This window comes from Saccoglossus kowalevskii, chromosome 4 (assembly GCF_978046115.1).
Source record: "Saccoglossus kowalevskii chromosome 4, keSacKowa6.1, whole genome shotgun sequence".
Classification (NCBI taxonomy): domain Eukaryota; kingdom Metazoa; phylum Hemichordata; class Enteropneusta; family Harrimaniidae; genus Saccoglossus; species Saccoglossus kowalevskii.
In genome coordinates, this window is record NC_140644.1 from 3934242 (window position 1) to 3960473 (window position 26232).

Below are 26232 nucleotides of genomic sequence, written 5' to 3' on the forward strand. Positions count from 1 at the left end.
CAGCTACCCATTACATCCAGTTTAGGGAGACCAGTAGAATATGTGAGAGCCACTTACTGCTAGTGATAAGCTATTAAACAATTTCCGTCATGGTTTTAAAGATGATGTCCAGTATTATAATACCATGAACACATATTCTACATTAAAGATGCAATATGGACGAGAAATTGAACTTTTAATCACAGTCGTTTGATACTACATGCTATAGAGGAGATTGTAATGTGATTTATCAGAAGATTTATCAGTGTTTCAATGCAAAGTGTAGTTGGGTGTATTTGAAGGCTGAATTTCAGATTTCTGTCACTATTAAAATGAATATTTTGTTTATGTTTGTGCTTAACCCCATGCCTACAGTACGGCAACCGAGGTGGCTCACAACATGGCATTTTATAAAACCATTTTTACAATTCATTTACATTTTGAAAACTCATTTTTATTTGTTAATCTTTTTTTAAACACCATTTTCGGTTCTGGAATCGATTTTTAAAACCCACTTTCGTTTCTGGATTCTGTTTTTATTTTAAAAACCAATTGTTTAAATCCATTTTCATCTTTGAAATCAGTTTTTATTTTCCAAATTCATTTTCCATTTAAAATCCGTTTTCATTTTCAAAATTCATTTTCGTTTTCATATTCCATTTTCGTTTTTAAAATCCATTTTCATTTTTAAAATCCATTTTCGTTTTCAAATTTCATTTTCATTTTTAAAATCCATTTTCATTTTCAAAATCCATTTTCATTTTCACTTTTTAATCTGTGACCTCGCCCTGTGACCTCATACCACGTGACTAGGAATTGTAACTCGGATTCCAAATTTGTTATTACCACCGGTGACGTTTCCATGGTAAGGCTTATTTACGTAAGTTCTTCTTCTTAAGACTATAACCTATTTGGCCGTGATTCCACGGCGTTTTTGGATCCATAGAGGGTTCTTGGCTTCATCTGTCGGCTTACGCTATCGCGTCGAATGCCTGTACAAACACCGATGGGGCTGCCTTGTATACTGACAGTACCTTATCCGGTACGATAACACAGCAGACCCACAGCTATAACTTGTTCTAATCTGAGTATCAACGTTACAGCTGATAAAATGAGAGCTCCAAGGTTTATTTTATTATATCAGGTGTGCGCCAGCTGACTGTGACCAACCGGTGAAGCCAAGAGTCCTTTATGAACCAAAATCGCCGCGGAACCACGGCTAAAGTTATAGCCTGAAGAATAACTTGCGTAGAGAAGCCTTGTCATGGAAACATCACTGGTGGAAATCAAAAAAACTATCAGGTCAAGGTTAAAATGTATACTAAACACAAATCGAATATCGAATCAAAATGAGAATCTTAGTAAAAACAGTTAAACTTAATGCGATAGGCGGGAAACAACAGCGATTCTTATGTAAATTCTGATGGAAAATTTGCGTCAACGTGAAAAATACGTATATACCTATACTTCAAATGTCAACAAAAACGTGAGAATGGATTTTAAAAATAAAAACGGATTAGTAAAAACAAAAACTGATTAAAAAAATAGATTTTAAAAATGAAAATGGATTTTGAAAACAAAGTGGGTTTTAAAAACGAAAATGAATTTTGAAATCAAAAATGGATTTTAAAAACAAAAATGGATTTTAAAAACGAAAATGGATTTTGAAATCAAAAATGGATTTTGAAAATGAAAATGGATTTAAAAAATGAAAATGGATTTTGAAAACAAAGTGGGTTTTAAAAACGAAAATGAATTTTGAAATCAAAAATGGATTTTAAAAACAAAAATGGATTTTAAAAACAAAAATGGATTTTGAAATCAAAAATGGATTTTGAAACTGAAAATGGATTTAAAAAATGAAAATGGATTTTGAAAACGAAAATGGATTTTGAAATTAAAAAATGGATTTTGAAAATGAAAACGGATTTTAAAAATGAAAACGGATTTTGAAAACTGATTTTAAAAACGAAAATGGATTCAAACAATTGTTTTTTTATAATGAAAACATATATCAGAAGCGAAAGTGGGTTTTAAAAATGGATTTCAGAACCGAAAATTTTTATTGAAAAGGAATTATAAATAAAAATTAATTGTGAAAATGGTTTTATAAAATGCCATGTTGTGAGCCACCTTGGTTGCCGTACTACAGACATACAGAGAGAAAAAAAGAATTTCACATTTTTTTTTTTTTTTGGAGTTACCCGTATTTTTATGTGAACATATATGACCTTGCCTGTGTGTGTACAAAATTTTGTGTTTTTTGGTGGAAAGTCAATTGATCATCATTTTTAGTGGTTGTATGTGCACTTATTAAAAGTTCAGTAGTGAATGACATGTTTGATCATGGTATTATAATACTGGGACATTCCCTTCAACTAAAAGAATATAGGACTTTGTATTGAAGTTGCGTCCTTCATGTCACTGTGTTCTAGTATTAAAATAATTGATGTTACAGTGGTTGTATTAAGAACACTGCAAGACTATATCATGCCCTTTAGTGGCAACATCCTCACCACTAAATTTTTCAATTTTTGGTGAGTGGAAAACAAAACTTTGGAACCGAGAATGACTGTTTTGTACAAACACTGTATAGGAAAATTTTATTCCCTCTGTTCTATGACAACATGCTTCTAAGTGATGCACATGAAGTAATACTTCTTTTCCACTCAAGAAACTTATCTGGTGGTAGAGTGGAATTGCTTGAAACAGAAAGTCATAAAAACTTTGGAAACATCACCTTCCTGATCCATAAATATGGATACAAAAATTGGGTTAGGCTTAGTTTTTAAATTTACCGTGATATCATGGTTTCTGTAACCAATATCCGAGGTTTCCAGCAGTTTCACCTTACCTTAATCTGCCTGGTCAATAGAGTTGTGCATTTAATATATACTGTGAAATATTTTAAAATAGCTACTACATCCATTTTTGCTAATTTGGCTCAATGCTTAAATAAACAGAATCTTAAGAAGTGTCAACTGATATTGTATTTACTAGTATTACTTACTAAATTTACTAAACTTATTATTACTAAATTAGCTAAAATGACATGCTAGCTAAAAAGATGTGTTTTTACAAGTACCACATTTGCTTTTTTTTTGTTTAGCTTCGCTGTGGACTTAGTCGAGCGGAGCTTATCATATGAGTGATTGTCCGTCGTCGTTCGTGTCAACTTTTTTACTTTTTCGACTACTACAAGCGTGAATGCTTTAATACTTGGTGTATATGTACCTTGAGTAGACCTGTCTTAGATTTGTTCATTTCATTATGATATCTTCAATTCTTTAATTTTGGTGAATATTTTTGGTAAAAAGTGATATTTGCGACTTCTTGTTGAAAACAGCAAGTCCAATTGCTGTCATACTATACATATTGTTCATTTTCTAATGATATTTTTAGTTCTTTAATTGGAATGTGCATTACTAACAGCGGAGCTATCTCAGCCGACAGGCTTATACCTATACCAGCTGTTTGAGGTTGGTACATTTTTCTTTTTGGGCATGTAATTTATTGATGCGTTTATGATACACCAACTATATACCTCAACAAGACTAGGAAATAGTATATATGATAGTTTGGCTCTCGTTGCATCAATATTTAAGAATTTATTTGTGTATCCTGATGAGAGAAGCAAGGCTGGATAATTGCGTATCATTTTTCAAAAGGCGACAAATCACCGATTAATAATCCTGGAATATAAATACATAGTTTACTGTCGCAGTGATAACGGTGAGACCATGAAACAATAAATTTGCTGAGAAATGAAGGTCTGTTTATGGTTAGGTGGCTGTGTACATGGCTGAACGTTTCATAATGAAGTGCTAATGAGAAATCGGATGTCTGTTGTAAACACATTCAGACATGAGGTCACTAAGTAAGGTTAGAATGTATGATTATATGTATTGGTGTTGATGGCAACACATGTAGAAACTGTTGATTGAAAACATGAGTGTGTTTCTTCTTGTTCTGTTCATGATCTTTCTTGTGTTGTCCCCTGCTGAGTACGGATTTGTTTCAGATGTTTCAAACCAGGACATGGGTAGTTTTAGGTTTCTATTTCTGAAGGATTACCAGGGTTGGGAGTTCAGCAGCTGGACTTTCAAATTAAACAGATTGTTACTAATCATATTCTACTACCATATTTATATACATTTTCGCAGTTTCAAGATTTGACAGAATTCGTAAAGAAAAAATTGCCTGTATCGGTTACAGTAACATTTTACTGCATGTCTTTAAAAAAAAGCACATTTCTGTCAGTTATCATATAAACATATAGGTAACTAAAAATTAATACATGTACAATTAACATCAAAAGAAAAATTATGGAATTTCATTTTGTATTGTGAAGCACCTAATTCAAAACTTCCATTGATTTTGATCATTTCATTCACTCCCTTTTCAAGTATATATACAAGTTTCTGGAATGAATTGTTGGTGTCACTGAGACTGTAGGTAAATGTTCACTGATGCTCATTTTTCTGATAATCTCTGAAAAAAATTTAGAGTGGTTTACAATAGTATAAAAGGCCAGAATGCATGCTTCTTCTCATGTACACAGAAATGTGTACCGATAATTAAAAAGTACTAGAAAACCTTGATATTCACGCAATTTGCAGAAATTATTACCAGAACTGAAACAATAACAAGGGCAACCTGGAGGGAGAGATAAATGGTAAGCCAAGTTTTGCAAGTACTGTACCAGGAAGCAGAATTTGGCTCTCCAGGAGAAATTTTTGTCATAAAAGGTGAGCAATAAGAGGGCCTATACTTCGAAATGGGTAGGGGTGGGTAGAAGAATCAGCTACTATTTATATTTAGAATTAGGTGAGTTCTTTAATACGTGGTATGGGAATACATATACTACCAGTACTTTATAAAAAAAAATATATATAAAATGATTCTCTGTTTCAGGAAAGATGATTTCTGGTACAAATTTTGCTCAATCCTTATCCAACTTCAAACGACCTGTACTTATTTCCACCCAATTATCTTAATTTAAGTGACATTTTAAATTGAAAAATACTTGCATTAGGTTCTCAGTCATTATCAGAACTACAGGGACATTTTATTCTTGATGTTTTCATGGTCTCTTTTTCTTTGCATCTGAAGACGGCTGGTGGCATATGTCTTCTATTATTGTATTTCCCTGGAAGCAGCTCTCCACTACTATCAGGTGATATGAAGAATGTCTTAAAGGGATACTCTAACTTTAGACACCAAGTGCTATAAAGATCTACTTGGATTAACAATCAGAGACAACTGAAGGAGAACTCCATTCTGCAGACTGTTCTATTCACTTGTAGGGGTGAACAGGTCCATTTCCACATGAATTATCAATGTACACTTTGCTTTTATAGTTTCTAAAGAACACTTCCGTCATGTAGCTTGACATTATCAATGTATATTTGTTGCTTAGTTATGTATTGGTATAGAAATGATGCATTATTAGTATAGCTAGATTGTCACTAAGATGTGTATGCACCCTCCCTGCAAACATAATGACTTATACCTGTATACCTTAACTTGCAGCTCACCAGTCTCTTTGACCTTTCTCGATTGTGACCTATTTTTATATGCAAAATTTCTCTCAAATTTGGCAGACTTTTCAAAATCAGAAAAAAAAAATTATCTAAAGGTCAAACAACATAATGCTTCCAGGTGAAAGAGCTTCACAAATGTAGAAGAATTTACACTTTTTGATATCACTTTTTATTTTCTAGCCTTAGATATTCAACTTTGCTACTCAAAAAAATTTCAAATAATTTTGGTTTTTACATACAACATTTAATGTTGATAAATAAAGTCATAGGGTCATCATCAAATTTCTGTGAAAAGTGTCGTTATTTTTAAGACACTTTCTCATTGTCTCCCTCTTTTATATTAGGGGTGTAGGAAACAGAATATGGTGTTAACACAATCCTTGGTAATGAAATATCATTGTGTATTTGCACAGTAAGATTGTGCAGGTCAAAAAATCTCTTATAAAGGTATTTATTGTTCATGTCAAGAAGTATAACAAAAAATATATTAAGAATGAACAAAAAACAGTCATTATGGTAATAATGAATTATAGATTTTGATTAACACTGTTGCTGCTACGATATATACGAACAAATATGTGCATGTAAAAAATGCATAAGTATTTTGCATGATTTGGGGCTCTCCCAGGATATTCACAAGAATTAAATTGCACTCTTAAGAACCCCAGTGAAATGTACGTATCATTTTCTCCAATTCTCAAAAGTCACACAAAAAATTATGTGGGACTCACAGCGACATATACAACATGTATTAAAACATATTGTTTTTTATATGAAATAAGTGCTGCACCATCGCCCTTTAAAACCATGTTTAATTCAGTTTGAATTCAAAAGCCTAATTTTTTTAAATATTTATTCAAAAAGCAGTAGCCAATGAGAAATTAGTTACATTTGGTTTAAAATTAGTAAATAACAGAAATTACATAAAAATATGCAAAATATTGCATCATAATTTTGACAAAAAAAATCACATCATTCAAAGGCAGAAATTGTTATCACCCACCACAGAAGACTTTGACTCCTACGACTGGTATTTTATTACTTCTCCAAATGTATCCAACCCTCCCTCCCTCCCCATGGAATAAATGGACTATCCCTGAAGGACAACCCCAATGAAAGGCCAGCTGATTGCGCAATATAATAAATTGAATATTGAGGATCCAATTATAACAGTCAATATATCCAAAACAAAGAATCATTTTTTTTTTATTGTTTTCAAGGACAGTATGGTAGGCTGTCTATCACCATGGTGACCTCATTGGGCTATCTAGGCAAAATACATTCATGTCAGCATACATTATATCCTCAACCAATCACCATCATTACTGATGACATCATTGCCTGCCATCTCTAGAATGAAACTGTAGCAGTGAGAGTATAGAATGTGGCATGTTATCTTCATGAAAGTGAAGAGAAATTTGTCATTCTTTTCCTAGTGACGGTAAGCATACCATATTTGTAATTACTGTTTAGATTTCTGTACCTTGTACCTTTTTTCTTTCTGGCATTTACTCTGATTTATGTGAAACACATGATGGAAGAAACGTGCATGGGCATGACCTTGAATTTGATTGTTACACCTTAATTTTGTATAATTGGATTGCAATCAATCATATTTACCTGTGCAATATTCATTCTATAATGTCTGATTTCATCTCCTTCACACAATACAATTTTATTCCCGTCGACATTGTGATTAAAATAATATAATCAGAGCTTATACATAAGTAGTGTGCAATTTTCAATACATTTCCTGACTGTGCAGTCAGTCCCTTAGTAGTGACATATATATTTACTGTAGACTACTTTATTTTCGCTGGAATTAATTTTCGCTGAAAAGGCTTTTTGGGCATTTTTTATGGAATTTATTTTTACTGATTTTTGATGAGTTTAATGTGAAATAGAGGGAAAAAAGTATATTCGCTGGATTTTATTTTCACGGAATCATCCCTTCAGCGAAAAAAAATTCCAAGCGAAAATAAAGTATTCTACAGTATATATTGCTTTTACTTTGTGATAGGAATATTTAATTTGGGTCATTGAGAGCACATGTCGAAGATACCATACATAAATAATTCAAAATATATTACAGTTTAGAACTGTTTTCATCACAAGTAAAATTATATATCACATCCACAATCTTGAAAATTTAATGAAATTAATTACCGTAAATACAACATTTCTTGTTGACTTCTAAGTATTGTTATTGGCTCCCGGCTTTGCCATGCGGCTATAAGACAGGAAAATTATTATTTTCCTGTTTCTAAAGCCTTAGGAAGTACCAAGATAATTGCTTCAATTTTGTTGCGAAAAGTGTATTTGATAAATGAGTGGGTGTTAACTGCAATAAAAGTCTGTTTTACTGGCCTATGATTTCCTTGTAAAAGAAATTTTGATATCCTAACAAAATTCAATCCACTGAAGACCCCTCATCTTTTCTCAAAGGTCATGCATGACCTGAGTATATTCAAATACGAATTGAAGACGAATAAATTTTTGCTACTAAACTCTAGCATCATCGCAAATACCCGTACTTCAATATTTGGATTTATTAGATTGGAAAATTTATTTTGCTATCTATAATTGAGTTTGGCATATGACTGAGGGGCAACAACAGAAAAAATGTAATTACTTTAAATACAATGATGTCTGCATAGCCGCTGGTCAATGACAATTATCAGACCCGTCTGCCGAAAGCCGCTGCATGTGATACTGGGCAGCAGTGTGTGTGCTTGTGTACCCACATAAAATAAGCATGATATTTAGACTACTGTACATGAATTATGTATTTAGGTAGACTTGTATTTACTATGCCAATGTGAGTCAGTGAGTAGGTGCAGTTAGTATTGCATATGACTGACAAAAATGAAATAAAACTACCACAAGAGAGAGAGAGAGAGGGGGGGGGGGTCTATTTGCATGTAGATGTACATGTATTATGAACTTAGTGAAGGGATACCACCCATTTATTGTTTAACACCCTCATCCCCACCCCACGAATTTGACACCCTCATCCCCACCCTATAAATATGTCACCCTCATCCTCACCCTAGAAATGTGTCCCCCTCATCCCCACCCCAAAAAATTTCACCCTCGTTCCCACCCCAGGAATTTGACATCCTCATTCCCACCCTATAAATATGTCACCCTCATCCTCACCCTAGAAATGTGTCGCCCTCATCCCCACCCAAAAAATATGTCACCCTCGTTCCCACTCCAGAAATTGTATATTGTCACTTAATTTTAATCTTTATATTCATACTTTTATAGTAAATAGAATTATTCCACAGTAAAGCAATTTTTTAGTTCATATTAAAGATTCATTATAATCTGTTCTATCCAATTTCTATTGTGAAGCACGCACTTGTGTATAGTTAGACATTTTATTCAGTAATACATCATTAATAATTTTGAACAAGTTTTATTAGAAAACAACGTTTTGTGTTTGTGCAATTTTATTTTTGATCTATTTAACAATATTGCTCCAATCTCCACAGCATAAATGTTTCATAACTGTATATGTATATTTTAAGGGTCAACCATGAAATCATGGGGGAAGTGTGCTTTTTCTATTTTTCTTGAATATACTAGCATTTTTTTCCCTGCAACATCTTGCATGCAAAATTTTGTTCTCTTAGTATCTATCCTGCAAATCTTGTTTTCAATATTATTAAAAATGTTCCAGCCACCCAAATGAATTCAAATTATTGACCCCCCCCCCCTTTGTTGTGTAATAATGAAGCAGTTAAACATTTATATGGAGACGCAATTTACACTACTACAGTTTCGAAAAATTACCCGCTCCCGATATCCATTAAAAACTGACTCATATTTGACACCTGTGAATTGGCATGAATAATATGCAGGATTATACTGTGATATAATTCGGTGAAATGAACATGCATTTATTGATCTTGACAGAAGGAATTATCATTCTTTCTATTGGCATTACTTTAGATTGGCATATTTATGGCGTTTGCAACGCAATATATTCAATGGTAGTTCCTGTGACCCTCAGTCTAACTGAACAAAACTAAATTGTTCACTGATACAAAATTACAATTTACAGTTTAATTTTAAACTACGTCATCAATTGTAACAGGCATAGAATGTAGTGATGTTAAATTATAACATGGTTAGTCTGAATCTAGCCGTAAACAAAAATTTACATATTTGGGGAAGCTATGCTTGGTTATTATCTTCCGCCAAATATGTTAATTTTCTCCATTGAGGTCTTATATATACACCATAAGTTACAGCTTGGAATATTTGTCTATTTATCCATGATGTCATCAACAACAGATTACTTTCTTCCTTCTTTTTATTTGCCTCATCCATGTAATACCAGGCATACCAAAGAATCTCAAAATCCCACGAGTAGACATTCATGTTTTTTCTTACAGTCAGAAAATGTATAAATTATCTGTATATATGTGTATTATATATATCTAATTTACATATTTTTCATTATTATCAACACTGGAAGAGAAGTTTTTTTAGTTTTTAATTCTATACTGATTACCAGGGGTCTGACTCAAATAATTACTAATTAATTACCCGGGTTGATTACCCTTATTTTCAGACTCTTTTTCACCTGTTTGTACAAACAAATGAAAATTTCTTATGTAATTATAAGAATAACATATTTATATTGCAGGAATAAAGAACATTTCATATCTGCTACCAAATATGCTCACTTGCAATTTAAAATTTCAAAATTATGATATAACATACTCCCAGACTGGAGTTGTCAATATTTGTTATATAATATTATGTCTATTGTTTTAATTCACTTTTCCCAGACATTATTTTTTCAATATTTTCTATTTTCAGTATAATCAAACTTTATTTTGTTGATTAAATATTATAACAATTATATCAATTCACAGACGCCAAGTCATAGCAGACATTTTAGTAAGATATGAAAAAATTATAATATCAGTATTGTGTTATGACAGCATAATTATGGAAAATACTAAATTCCTTGTGTCAGAGAAAAATCTTGAAACAGTAACTATTCATTCAGTCTTTTACGATATTTATGTCAGCAAAAATTTATGTGTGCATTATTTACATATGGTGCATGAACCTGCCACGTTTGTATTTCAATTTAATATTAATATTAATGTTAAATCGTTTGAGTGCCGCAGTCAACACCGCTCACAAAATAGAACCCATATAAATTTTTAAATTTTTTTTTCAAACATTTTGATCAAGACCTGTAGACAATAGAAAATTATGTCCATGTGGTTAAAATTATCAAATAAATTATAAAAAAAATTATATAAATTAGACAAAATGTTGCACCAACAAATTTGTGGCAAAATGATCATACTCTAAAGGGGGTAATTATTCACTGGGTTTTAATTTAGCTTATTTCGCTGACTGGAAAAATGCGCTAAATTGAAACACAGTGAATATGTAAAATTTAGCATAGAACACATTATCTAAATGATGAAACCGTGAATTTAAAACCCACTGAATATGCCTGAAATGGTAAATCAGTGAAATTTAAACTCAGTGAAAATAAGTCATTTTACAGTACCCAAATGGTAAAGGAGGTGTAATCAATAAATCAACAATTATGCAATAATTTGTAATATTACAAAGTATAAAATTACGTTTTGCAATTCTAAGATAAAAAAAAAATGGACATAAATGAGCAAGTTTTATTGTTTTAGAGTAAATTACTTATTATTACCTGTGACTCATTATTGCCAAATGTTGCTTGGCAACAGAGTCAACATATGTTATACAGTCCTTACTTGTTGATGTCATAAATTATTTGAACAAACATCTTTTATTTTTATTTTATGGCCATGTATTTTTTTCTATTATTTTGTATATTGTTTGACACTTTCTCTCATTTCTATTCATTTTGTTTCTTAGTATGTTGCTGAACACCCTACAGAAAAGCATGATGGGTAAATTTCAAACTGATGTATACTATGACCAGGATTTGTTTTTGTTTCCCAGTCTTACTATTACGGTATATACAGTAAATTACCGTATGTATGCACAACAAAAATGCACAAGTATTCGGATACTGCCTTCATAAACACAATTATAAAATTTGATCACATTTGAGGTCACTATACTGGTTGTACAATACCATATTTGCAGCAACCAATACTTAATTGAAAAAGAAAATTGCGATGGCTTTGTTCATTTTATAATACAACCAATTAATTACAGCTTGTAGATGATTTTGCACAATACTAATTTTTGCATGTGATTTTAAAGTTGACGTTAATGACATTTTCATGTTAGATTGAATGGAGTAAAGTTTCACTCAAAAAAGAAAAGAAAAAGGATTTTCTTCAAGTATCAAATATGATATGTAAATATTAGCTTGAGGGAAGAGTGAGTTTCTTTGAAGTGATATGTTTCAGCTTTCACTGTGCATACACTTGTTCTGTGTGCAATGATGAAAAGATGTATCCAATAACGCTTTTATAAGAAATTTGTATTCCCATATTGTACATGATGCTGAATTTCTATTCTTAGTATTCACAGTGCGACCAGACCACAAGATATCCCGTTTACAAGGAATTGCCATTTTAATGGTTGTAATGTCATTTTGCTGGTGACTTCAAGATACAGTCACATTCATAAAATTTTGTAACGTCATTTCACTGGTGACATTAATATACAGTCACATTCGTGAGATTTTGTAATGTCTGTTTGCTGGTGACATTAAGATACAGTCGCATTCGTGAGATTTTGTAACGTCATTTCGCTGGTGACATTAATATATAGTCACATTCGTGAGATTTTGTAACGTCATTTCGCTGGTGACATTAAGATACAGTCACATTCGTGAGATTTTGTAACGTCATTTCGCTGGTGACATTAATATACAGTCACATTCGTGAGATTTTGTAACGTCATTTCGCTGGTGACATTAATATATAGTCACATTCGTGAGATTTTGTAGCGTCATTTCACTGGTGACATTAATATACAGTCATATTCGTGAGATTTTGTAACGTCATTTCGCTGGTGACATTAATATACAGTCACATTCGTGAGATTTTGTAACGTCATTTCGCTGGTGACATTAATATATAGTCACATTCGTGAGATTTTGTAGCGTCATTTCACTGGTGACATTAATATACAGTTATTTTCTTGAGATTTTGTAACGTCTTTTCGCTGGTGACATTAATGTACAGTCATATTCGTGAGATTTTGTAACGTCTTTTCGCTGGTGACATTAATATACAGTCATATTCGTGAGATTTTGTAACGTCTTTTCGCTGGTGACATTAATATACAGTCATATTCGTGAGATTTTGTAACGTCATTTCGCTGGTGACATTAATATATAGTCACATTCGTGAGATTTTGTAACGTCATTTCGCTGGTGACATTAAGATACAGTCACATTCGTGAGATTTTGTAGCGTCATTTCGCTGGTGACATTAATATACAGTCACATTCGTGAGATTTTGTAACGTCATTTTACTGGTGACATTAATATACAGTCACATTCGTGAAATTTTGTAACGTCATTTCACTAGTGACATTAGGATACAGTCACATTCGTGAGATTTTATAATGTCATTTCACGAGTGACATTAAGATACAGTCACGTTTGTGAAATTTCATCCACATGAATACCCTTAAAGCATCAAATAATGAATACAACTAGCGGCGAAAAGTTTGAAGTGTGTCCCGCCTACATGTCTTAATATTGTATACTCATGAATGGGCCATTATTTTGATAGCAGTTTTCATCAAATTATTTTTTGTACTCAACTGGAGAATGGCCCCTTTCCCTCTGCACAGAATATACAGTAACTTATGTTCAGACCCTGTGTCTTCATGCAGATTAGTGTTTTTTACTTCTGATTTATCGTCTAGCCTCCTTAGCGATAGATACATTGGTTCAACACTTAGAATCAACAGCTTGGTTGCTATGATAAATAGATGAATGTATCAAAATGATTTATGAATATTTAAATTTTGATTTTGACCTTGGCTCCCACTAAAGTAATTCCTGTACCTTACCTTATTCAGTTATTTGGATAATATAGTTCAAATCAAATTATGTCATTCTCCCTAAATTCAATAGTACAAGTCCAAGTCATTCGGAAACAGGAAATTAAATTAGTTGCCAAGATCACTGAGTAATTTGTTGATATATGAGATCCTAAATTCTAAAAAATCAATGTCAAAATTGTTATTTTAAACTTTAACATTTTGGATTTGATTACACCATTTTTAAGAAATTGGTGAAATGGGCTGAAAAAGTTGGTAATCCAAGTCTTATTTTCAAAATAAATCAATTAATTTACCATGTTTCCGATTACTGTACTATGCCCCCTATGTTAATATTGAGATCTTGTTTCCATAAATTTAATAAAAATCTCGAGATGAATTTGTAATAATTATATTATGATGTATAATGTGAAATGGTTTGCTTTCGTTTCTCAATTGACTTTTTTTAAGAGTTTTTGCAATCGCGAAAGGTATCAGGTGATTGTTAAAGTAATACAAAATAAGATGTACATAATAATAATAAAAACAATTACAAAATATTAAAAATACATAGTAAAAACAAAATAAAATATGTAAAATACAATTAAATTCACTCAACACAACATCAGATTTTAATCAGATTGCCAGACAGCCCAGCCCAGCCCTAAATCTGTTAGATCATATACTCTTATATGGGCAATATATTTATTTTATGTACAGTAGTGACAAATTGTAGCAGACATTCTTTATGTGTGTATCGTATTTCATTGGTGAACAATTATTTGTTATGTAGCCTTGGTGATTAGAAGATGAACACAAACAAATATCATCAAAGTTTGTCACAATAGGAAGTCTCAGTAAATAACAGACATTCTGCATTGTCATCAGCAATTCCACGATTACTGTAGAAGACTTTATTTCAAACTGGAATTTAATATCACTGAACATAAATCATTTAAAATACAATCTTGTGAAACTATTATTTCCTGTGGTTATATGGAGTTACTGTAAAAGGATTATTTATTCACTGGGTTTTAACTTTGCTTATTGCGCTGACTGGAAAATGCGCTAAATTAAAACCAAGTGAATATGTAAAATTTAGCATAAAACACATTATCTTAATGATAAAACCCACTGAATATGCCTGAAATGGTAAATCAGCGAAATTTAAACCCAGTGAATATGTAAAACTTAAAACACATTATCTAAATGATAAAACCGTGAATTTAAAACCCACTGAATATGCCTGAAATGGTAAATCAGCGAAATTTAAACCCAGTGAAAATTAGTCATTTTACAGTATGCAAAATTCCAGCTAAGATAAATCAATGCACAGTACATATTTCAATATGATTATTGAAACACCCATTTCATCCTCCACAGGAAAACAAAATCTTTGAGAATATTTATTAACAACTTTAAATACATTATCATTAAATGTTACTTGACACTCGTAGCAGCAGTTTGATAATGCCAAATAAAATTCAATGTTATCTGAGAATATTGAGTGAATGTTTATGAATGACATTTGTTAACATGTGATGGGAGAACAGTAGGGTGCGCCATTTAAATATATATGGATTTTTGCAAAAAATTAAACTGGAAATGCTAAAAAAAAAGGCAAAATCAATTTTAGATTCGCCATATAGCCTGATTGATTAGCATTCAAGTCAAATTTTTTCTCCTTCAAATTGATTCACTCTAACTGCCTGCCTTTTATCTGTGCCTATTATTGCAATTCACCGATATTCTAGTCTGTAAAAGTTTTCGTTTTCAGGTGATCTCAGCAGCGACAGTGTTTAGCATGACCTGTTACCATAGCGATAAATCAACACAGACAGCTGATCTGTCAGCAGTAGCATTATGTTCTAGCAAAGGTTTTGTTGTCCCCGATGAACTCAGTTTCTACAAAGTGTAAAATTTAATATCTAGATGCCTGGAATGAATCAAATAGCCTATGTCAGTTTATAGAATACTTTATTTTTAGATATGAAAGCTGTCTGTAAAATGATAGGAATTCAAATGGACACGCCTCTATTATCGATATTGAGTTTCTCCAAGAATTGTGTCAGTCAGTCAATCAGTCAGTCTTGTGTTACTTAAGGATTTACCTCACACAGTGTCTGTTATTTATGTTATGCGCATTTCAAATTGATGTATCCAGTTTGAGCTAAATTTCAATTAAATTTCCTCTTTCTTCATGCTTCCAATGTTATGGGTGCATGTCGTTAGAATACAGGCAGTACGGTATTATTGAAACAAAATTGTGGTGGCCAAGAATTAAGTTATAAATTCTGTTGGAAAAATGCAGTTTTCATTTTATCTTGTTTTTTGCTCTACTTTCTGTGGTGAACATATTTCTTCAGGAAATTCTTGGGTCTTGGTATGTCACCAGACAAACAAATATACTGTTCATTTCTCATATTGATATACTAACATTAATGCTAACATTTTACAAGTCAGTATTTACTGTTTTTTTGCAGACTGTTTTGTTTTTTGAGCTTTTCAGTTTTGCTGTACTTTACTATATCTTTTCTGTGGTAGTAGTTGGACACTGCTAACCATCTCACTTGGGGGCTCGCTGTGGGACTAGTCTAGGCAAGTTAGGTAGCACTCATTGTTAGGCAGATTTCAGCTATGCATTTCAGACTGTTTGTATGGTCCCAGCAGCGTGTATGTTGTGTCATAAACACCTATATGTCATAGGGCAAAAGGATATGCACCTGTGTGTCACCAGTCAAAGGGATATTCACCTGTATGTTATAAGACAGAGGGATATTCACCTGTATGCCACCAGGCAAAATAATATACACCTGTATGTCATAAGACAGAGGGATATTCACCTGTATGCCACCAGGCAAAATAATATACACCTGTATGTCATAAGACAGAGGGATATTCACCTGTATGCCACCAGGCAAAATAATATACACCTCTATGTCATGAAAAATAAGGATATCCACCTGTATATCATAGGTCATATGAATATCCACCTGTATATCATAGGTCATATGAATATCCACCTGTATATCATAGGTCATATGAATATCCACCTGTATATCATAGGTCATATGAATATCCACCTCGGATATTGGGAAATTCATATATGGTCATGATAAAGATCCTAATGTATGTTAACATTTTCTCAGTATGATAATATCCCACAATGCACTGTTCAAATGCACAGCAACCGGTAAATGCAAGATGTGAAACTCCTTGAAACTCCCTGTTGGACTTTGCATTAATTTATAACTGGAATTAGAATTTGTTTTAAATCCCTAAAGAGTTACTTGCAATTGCTTTTGTACTGGCTAAGGTAATCAATTCCAACTGCCCTCCCAACATAACAACAAACAAACTTCTATACAATTATTGTTAATGACTGATTACACTAAACACATGAATATTTAGTCAGCGTCAGTTCCAGTATAGGTATTGTCTCTGCAATATGCAAGTGTGAGGGCAGATCATTGATCTCTTGGAGGGGAGTGTGTGTAATGGATTTGAATTTGGAAAGTTCATCTAAGTATGAGAATGAAAACATATTTCTGATTCAAGAAATATAATGGCATATGCTCAGACATGACAAGGTTTTAATATCTGATACTTCCTTGACTTATCTGTGTAACCTTTATTATCAAGTTCTTGTAATTGTGGCTTTCTGTTGACTTCAATAACAGTGAATTAAAAGATAGATGAATGATTGTTTTAAGGAAATTACCCATCAGTAAGTGCAACAAATGTTATAATTGGTGAAAACATATTTATATGGAATATACTATATGATTTTCAAAAGTCATGTTTTTTGTTTTAAATTGTATTTTGAAATTATCATTAAAATTTCCTTTTATTTCTTCAATTTTCAAAAAACCTTAAAACGAAAGAGTGGCACATATTTTTTTTTCTGGCATCATGCTTGATAACCAGGAACCAGATTTTTTTTTGGGCAGATTGGTAATGCCAACTTAACAATTTCGATTACAAGTGAAAAAGTCGATTAACATATTTCTTCTCACACACACACACACACACCTTGATCCACACTTGTGTAAAAGCATAGCTCTTTAAATACAGGATATTAATATTTGAATAGTTAATGAATAATAAAATTTCAGGAAATGTAACACTGATAATTATATATTATTAAGTTTCTTTCCTGTAATATACTCATTTTTCATTTTGTCAACAAAACTCATTACACATATCCACAAATGTGAAAGTAATAAAGGGATATCCACCTGTATGTCTCGTGGCATAGGAATATACACTTGTATGTCACATGGCATAGAATATCCACCCGTATGTCACATGGCATAGAAATATCTACCTGTATGTCACATGGCATAGAATATCCACCCGTATGGCACATGGCATATGAATATCCACCCGTATGGCACATGGCATAGAATATCCACCCGTATGTCACATGGCATAGAATATCCACCCGTATGTCACATGGCATAGAATATCCACCCGTATGTCACATGGCATAGAAATATCTACCTGTATGTCACATGGCATAGAATATCCACCCGTATGGCACATGGCATAGGAATATCTACCTGTATGTCACATGGCATAGAATATCCACCTGTATGGCACATGGCATAGGAATATCTGCCTGTATGTCACATGGCCTAGGGGTATCCACCTGTATGTCACATGGCATAGCAATATCTACCTGTATGTCACATAGCATAGGAATATCTACCTGTATGTCACATAGCATAGGAATATCTACCTGTATGTCACATAGCATAGGAATATCTGCCTGTATGTCACATGGCATAGCAATATCTACCTGTATGTCACATGGCATAGAATATCCACCCGTATGGCACATGGCATAGGAATATCTGCCTGTATGTCACATGGCCTAGGGGTATCCACCTGTATGTCACATGGCATAGCAATATCTACCTGTATGTCACATAGCATAGGAATATCCACCTGTATGTCACATGGCATAGCAATATCTACCTGTATGTCACATAGCATAGGAATATCTACCTGTATGTCGCAGGGCAAAGAGATATCTATGTGCATTCCATAGGGCAAAGGGATTGCGACCTGTATGTCGCAGGGCAAAGGGATAACAACCTGTATGACACAGGGAAAGGGATATCAACCTGTATGACACATGGCATAGGAATATACACTTGTATGTCACAAGGAAAGGGATATCAAACTGTATGACACATGGAAAGAGATATCAACCTGTATGACACAGAGCAAAGGGATATCCATCTGTATGTCACAGAGAAAGGGGTAGCAACCTGTATGACACAGGACAAAGAGCTATCCAGCTGTATGACACTGGGAAAATGATATCCAGCTGTATCTCATTGAACAAAGGGATAACCGTCTGTGTGTCACAAGCCAAAGCGATAACCCTCTGTATGTCACTTTGTCACAGGGCATAGGGATATTTACCTGTATGTCAATGGTCTAAGAAATATACACCTGTGTGTAACCAGGCAGAAACATATACACCTGTATGTATTTTAGCAAATAAATCTGTATGTCACTGGGCATGGGAATATCAACCAGTGAGTCTCATTTTGCCTAATCAATTCAATTATATATTATTGTGTCTTTTCCATACTTGTGAGCCATTGGAATCCCCGAGCTACTCTCTATATTCCAATTCATCCTCCTCTCTACGTGCCTATTGTGTCTCATTGTGGCACTTCCATACATGTATATGTGAGCCTTTTCTTCTTGTACCTGTGATCCCGTCCCTTCCTTGTATGGTAATACAAGGCATGAATTTTCCACTTGCATCTATGAGCGCATTCTATCCCATTGTGTCCTTTCGTAGTTATTCCTATGAGCTCAAACTATCTTTGTTGCCTCGGTTTTCTGATTTGCACTTGAGTGCATTTATTTTCTCGTTACTGGTGTACCACTTTCATATTCATACTTGTGTGCCCATCGTGTATCTTCCATATATTTACTTTTTCTTTTCTGAGAGTAGGCTAAAAAAACAAAAAGTATTTACTTCTATGGTTGTCTGAAGGTTATTTGTACTACAGTACTTAAGAACTCTGAATAGGTCGTTGGGAGGTTGAGAACACTGTACTCGTATCAGGATTATACATTTTGGTGTCTGTAACGAGGACGTTTCATTTCTATTCTGTTCCGCCTTGTTAGGAGATCAAAACGAAGGTTTTACCGTAAGGTGTCAGTTTTGATGAATTCCACGCGAACATACCACGACGTATTGCCAACAATTACTGTACATTTGGATTATTTGCTAGGCTATATCGCACTCGTACGTTATTAGGTTACAATTAGTGATCATTTTCTATTCTGTATTCACCATTGGTTGCAAATTGCCTTTATTTTTTTATGTATCTTTAGCTCCGCTGTCGACTTTGTTGAGCGGAGCTTATCATATGAGTGATTGTCCGTCGTCGTCCGTCGTCGTCGTCCGTCGTCCGTCGTCGTCGTCCGTCGTCCGTCGTCCGTGTCAATGTTTTACTTTTTCGACTTCTTCTTGAAAACTACAAGCCTGAATGCTTTGATACTTGGTGTATATGTACCTTGGGTAGACCTCTCTCAGATTTGTTCATTTCATGATGATATCTTCAATTCTCTAATTTTGGTGAATATTTTTGTCATTTTTAGTAAAAAGTGATATTTTCGACTTCTTGTTGAAAACCGCAAGTGCAATTGCTTTGATATTACATATATAGGTACTACATTTGGACCTCTCTCAGATTTGTTCATTTTGTAATGATATCTTTAATTCTCTAATTTTGGTGAATATTTTTGTCATTTTTGGTAAAAAGTGATATTTTCGACTTCTTGTTGAAAACCGCAAGTCCAATTGCTTTGATATTTACATATATAGGTACTACATGTCGACCTCTCTCAGATTTGTTCATTTCATGATGATATCTTCAATTCTCTAATTTTGGTGAATATTTTTGTCATTTTTAGTAAAAAGTGATATTTTCGACTTCTTGTTGAAAACCGCAAGTGCAATTGCTTTGATATTACATATATAGGTACTACATTTGGACCTCTCTCAGATTTGTTCATTTTGTAATGATATCTTTAATTCTTTAATTTTGGTGAATATTTTTGTCATTTTTGGTAAAAAGTGATATTTTCGACTTCTTGTTGAAAACCGCAAGTCCAATTGCTTTGATATTTACATATATAGGTACTACATGTCGACCTCTCTCAGATTTGTTCATTTTGTAATGATATCTTCAATTCTCTAATTTTGGTGAATATTTTTGTAATTTTTGGTAAAAAGTGATATTTTCGACCTCTTGTTGAAAACCGCAAGTCCAATTGCTTTGATATTACATATATAGGTACTACATGTGGACCTCTCTCAGATTTGTTCATTTTGTAATGATATCTTTAATTCTCTAATTTCGGTGAATATTTTTGTAATTTTTGGTAAAAAGTGATATTTTCGACTTCTTGTTGAAAACCGCAAGTCCAATTGCTTTGATATTACATATATAGGTACTACATGCGGACCTCTCTCAGATTTGTTCATTTTGTAATGATATCTTTAATTCTCTAATTTCGGTGAATATTTTTGTAATTTTTGGTAAAAAGTGATATTTTCGACTTCTTGTTGAAAACCGCAAGTCCAATTGCTTTGATATTACATATATAGGTACTACATGTGGACCTCTCTCAGATTTGTTCATTTCATGATGATATCTTTAATTCTCTAATTTTGATGAATATTTTTGTAATTTTTGGTAAAAAGTGATATTTTCGACTTCTTGTTGAAAACCGCAAGTCCAATTGCTTTGATATATTATACATATAGGTACTACATGTGGACCTCTCTCAAATTTGTTCATTTTCTAATGATATCTTCTGTTCTTTAATTGCCATGTGCATTGCTAACAGCGGAGCTATCTCAGCCGACAGGCTGCTTGTTTAAAAATAGGATTTTTTTTTCAGTTTATAGTTTTTACATATCTTTTTGTAAGATCCTTTTTATCTTTTCCTAAGAATTGTATGCGTCTAATAACTATTATTACCAAACGCTTCAGCGTGGTATTAAGAGTTTGTTTTCAGGGGTGGGTGATACCAAGGTAGGAAATGGATGCACATAAGGGGTTAATTCCTTGAATTGCAATATAGAGGGTTCAGGCCGAAATACAATATATAGTGTTTTCATGTATCGTCTGATATTTCTGTGGTATTCTGCTGCTGTAAGTAATGCACGATTTGTTCCGAAATTCAGTATTTTGTGTGCATTCCAGGGTTATTCGTTTTTTGCTGAAAACACCCCTATTTTTTAATGGCAGAGTCGAATAGTTTCACTCCCACTGGGAAATCTGCATTGTTGCTTGAATGAGAGCTAATTAAACACATTTCCCAGACCGGCGAAAGAGTATGCAACAGCCAATTTTAACAGCCTGTCACATGATTTTAATCTGAATGTCAACATGAAAAGAGGCTCACCATTTTACGCAGGAGTAATTGGGAGTAGAACATGTGAGGGATAGTATTAACAGAGATGTGTATACTGGAAAGTAATAACTATCATACTTTTGCACTCTGAGCATTCCTGTTTTAGTATATTGGTTTGAAAATGTTGAACTTGCATGATTTGCAATGTGTTTTTTTATACTGAAACTCCCCTATTGATCGAATTCCGGGTTTGAACGAGAACGACACACCACGTGATTTATTTGAATACAATGCTGAAGGCAAGCATGCCGTGCTACTATGGTACTCCACTGACGGGATGACTTACTAGTACTGCATGCTACAACTTCGCTTCTGATGTTGCTTGCTAGCCGTGGATTGAATGAATCTTGATTACCGGTTAAAATGTTGCTCATTTGGCGTTGGTAATCTTTATTTGGAACTGGGTAACGCCGCAACGTCGCCAGCAGAAACCTCCTGGTACTTCGTACTATGATAAAACTCAGTCAACATACACCAAGTTCTGTCAATCGTAGTATTCCATGTGATGTACACCTAATATGCAAAAAATGTTGCTAAACTGGATAAAAATAGCAGACGAACATTTATTTACAAAATAAAAATACTTCGGTTGCCAATGAAAACAAGCCGGTAAAAAACAAGCAATATGTTTTCGGCTGTTACCATGGTAGGACATGAACGTGAAGCTAACGTCGGTTTATAACTAAAACCAGGCACCTTTATACGAGGTTCGCAAAATAACATTCAGTCTTTAGAAGTCCCTTTATTTTATTGCTAGGACGTCTTCAGCCGTTAAATGTATTATTTCTAACCGTTTTGCGATAGTATTTTCTAGATTGGAGGCAGCATTTAGATTTTATTCAAAGTTCAATTGGGATTACGTTGACAGTGTAACAATGTCGGCGCCAGTGATCTCTTACCAGTGCGCAACGTAGCCAGAATAAAATGCATGATCATTTGGCCACTGCTATTACAAGACTGGTAGGAGGTAATAAATTTGGGGCGAAAGTATTCAAAAAACAGATTTTGGCTGTTGCCATGGTAGCGGTGGGTCAGGATTGTTTTTCCAATTAGTGATGGTACGATCTGCCTATCAAGTTTGAACAAAATCAGCCAAGCCCAAAAAAATCACAGAAGAGTTAAAAAGCCATTCCTGGTGAACAGTTACTCTAACTTTGGGGTCAAATTTCTCATTAATGAAAAAAGATATAAAAAATTCAAATAGTAACTTTGTACCCACACTCAAACCGAGTACAATGAGCTATGTCTGAGGTGTTGTATCACAGGGAATTGGACAAACTTATGTATTTTAATAAATTATTGAATAATAAAATGTTATATAACTTTTCTTTTACCCCCTCCCCTTCCTGGTATCTATTTTTAAAATCAAGTAATCACTATTTTTATTTTGTAAACACATTTCCGTCTGCTATTTTTGTCAGGTTCAAATCGTTCACCAATCGTTCATTTTTGGCATGTTAGATGTACATCACATAGAATACTAGGATTGGGAAAACTTAATGTATGTTGACCACCTGGAAACTGAGTTTTATCAATCTTGAAGGGCTCTCTGAACATCCACCCGCAGCCTGGACCCGCAGTAAAATCAGCCTTTTCACTTTGGCGCGTAGATGTTTTGACTTGACAAGTTGTTTGACAGCTAGCAAAAAGATTGTGCGACGCGCATCGTCGGCGGCGTCTTTTTTATGACGTTTTGAACACTTAGTCAATTTGAGCAGTATTTATTCGGACAATGACTCAAGTTTAGACGTCTGATTATTTTATTTTCACACGTACAGTGACACGCGTTCTACACTGACACGCGTTGCTAGGTCGCAGCACTGTCTTGGAGCATATTAATGGGCAATTGGGTTCCCCGACCTAAATTTCTATCCCGATTTGTTGCACGTTCTTTCTTTAATATGAAATAATCAAATATGGGACATATGTAATAATAACAGAACCCCATACCCTTCCAGTGGTTTCGCTCGTGAAAGTACGGCAGCAGGATACACCGCATCACTCGTGAAAATAACTTTCATACGCAATGAAAGCCACGGGGAGGGTATGGGGTTCTGTCGTAATACTTCATTATCACTGAAAACATTTTCCCCCTGAAATAAATTCCAGTGAAAATGCCATTTCCCTCACACTCTATTGAGACACAGCACAGTGAAAATTGGATTCACATGTAATGCTTGAAAACATGTCAGCAAAAATAAATTAAGTGAAATTCTACGTGACTTCATAAGAGTTGGAAATGAACAAATTACACCCGATCCTACCACTCCATACACAATGTAAACTACACCCCAAAACATCCTTTCGCCCATGGGTACTATCGTGTTTCACCAGTGTATTGAAATAAACAAATTAATTATAATTTCAGCCTCTAGTTGAGCACTACCTCGTCTTTATGTCAACTTTAAGTTATTCATTGCCTACATCAGTGACTTCAAAATATATGTTTCAATCCCAAGAATTTAATTCGCTGTTAATTGCATGGGAGTGCCAGTCTTTCATGAATTACTGGCATTACTGGGAACATGAAGCTGTAACTAAATCCTGGTATAAGCACCGGTTAGGCAGGCTTGAACTATGCATGTGAAGCCACCTGAGAGGTATATTCAATCCAATAGATTTCTCATTGTTTGGTAACTATTTGCTGCAAATGCAGCAAAAATCAATATAAAAATATTACCCACACAGCATTCTACAGGTTACTTGTTATTAGTAAGTAATTGTTTCAAAAAAGCCAGTATCCTACTAGATACCTGTATCAAACTGATAGTCAAAACAATTAGTTTATTATTCACAGTGTAAACCTTGTGACTAATGATGGAACACCACAATAATGGTATTGTTTACGCTGATACATGCATCTGAAAGCGCTAAATATAATTTTAATTCTAGATAAAGTACCAGCCGTTCTACAATGTTGCCACTAGTATATTATATAATGAATTCACGTTTATCCAAGGCGATATTTTCAGGGTGGTAGCAGAACAAAGTAATGTGTTAAATTCGAACTCTTTCTGACAAACAAAATGAGACGGCGTCGACGTTTTTTAGAAAATATAGTAATTGTGTGTTGTTGTGCACAGTTTACCTATTGTACCCGTTTTCATCTTTCATCAACCCTCTGACTAAAGCTTGTGGAAAGAAACATCCAAGAGAGTAAGCCAATTTTGAAGGAAACAAGTCAAAAGGAATTTGAATAGTGATTTTATCATAACAATACTGACATGACCTGTTCGTGGATAGGGTCATGTCAATAAACAACTCTTTGTTCATATACATAGTACGTTAGATGTACTCAGACTATTGTATTGTGTTGTAACTCTGCTGATGACAGTTGATACCTTAACATAACACCTCCCTTGGCAGTCAGGCGATTATCACTATGGTGTAGGCATTTGAAACTTCAACACACGCTCCGTCTCCTCACAATCTGTTTAACATGTTCCTAACATGACGCACTAGACAGGTAGGTAAACATAGAGGTATCCAGACATACTCTTCACCAATATCTTCCATTGATTTAAATCGGATCTGAATGCGTGTAAAATCTCTTCAACACATCATTGACCAGTTGAATGTGCAGGTCAATAACCTGTTGGTATGACGTGAGAGGAGTATATTTCATTTGTTTCCAAAGAATATACGCTTGTCATGATGTACTTTCATTGTATATAGTCTTCCCAGTTTTTTGAATTGAAATTTTAAACAATCATTGGTAATTATAGATAATGCCACTTTGTTCAATTATCAAATAATATTTAGAGTTTAACCGTTTGAAATCTGTGAGAACTCTAGATCGCCGTTTACACTGTGTAGTCTGGGTAATGGTGGAGTGCATGGCATGTGTCCTCCATTTATCAGTTAATGTCCCGTGGTTCTAACCTATTGTATACTATGTTAATATATAGAGTATAAATTGCAGATAACAGAGTGAACGTGGTGAACCAGGAATATAAATCATGCTATGATAGCTGCCAAAATTAATTGTTATGAGGTAGATGGGAAAATTAAAAAATAAAACTAGGTTTCGGATGCTCAAGTATTTCAGCAGTTAAAGCGGGAGGGTCGTCACCTGCGCACGCACGGGAATTGAGTCCCAGGCGACGATAACAACACACGCTAAAAACGCAAAGGCTCATAGGTAGACGCTTGCTTATAAACAATGACACGCTATGGGCATCTGACGCATGCGCAGGTGACGACTCCCCCGCTTTAATATAAACTGGGGTCATGCTGGAGCTGTTGGATTTGTGAAAACAGTGACGTCACCATG

General features: G+C 33.9%; 1 long non-coding RNA gene across 1 annotated transcript; it reads right to left on the bottom strand.

Annotated features, from left to right (window-relative positions):
- Positions 1 to 19363: 19363 nt before the first annotated feature.
- On the bottom strand, positions 19364 to 25545 carry LOC144351955 (uncharacterized). Its single transcript, XR_013420504.2, has 2 exons — positions 25301 to 25545; positions 19364 to 19483 (listed from the first exon to the last, which is right to left on the bottom strand). It is a non-coding gene; the product is annotated as an uncharacterized LOC144351955 (long non-coding RNA).
- Between the last annotated feature and the right edge of the window lie 687 nt (positions 25546 to 26232).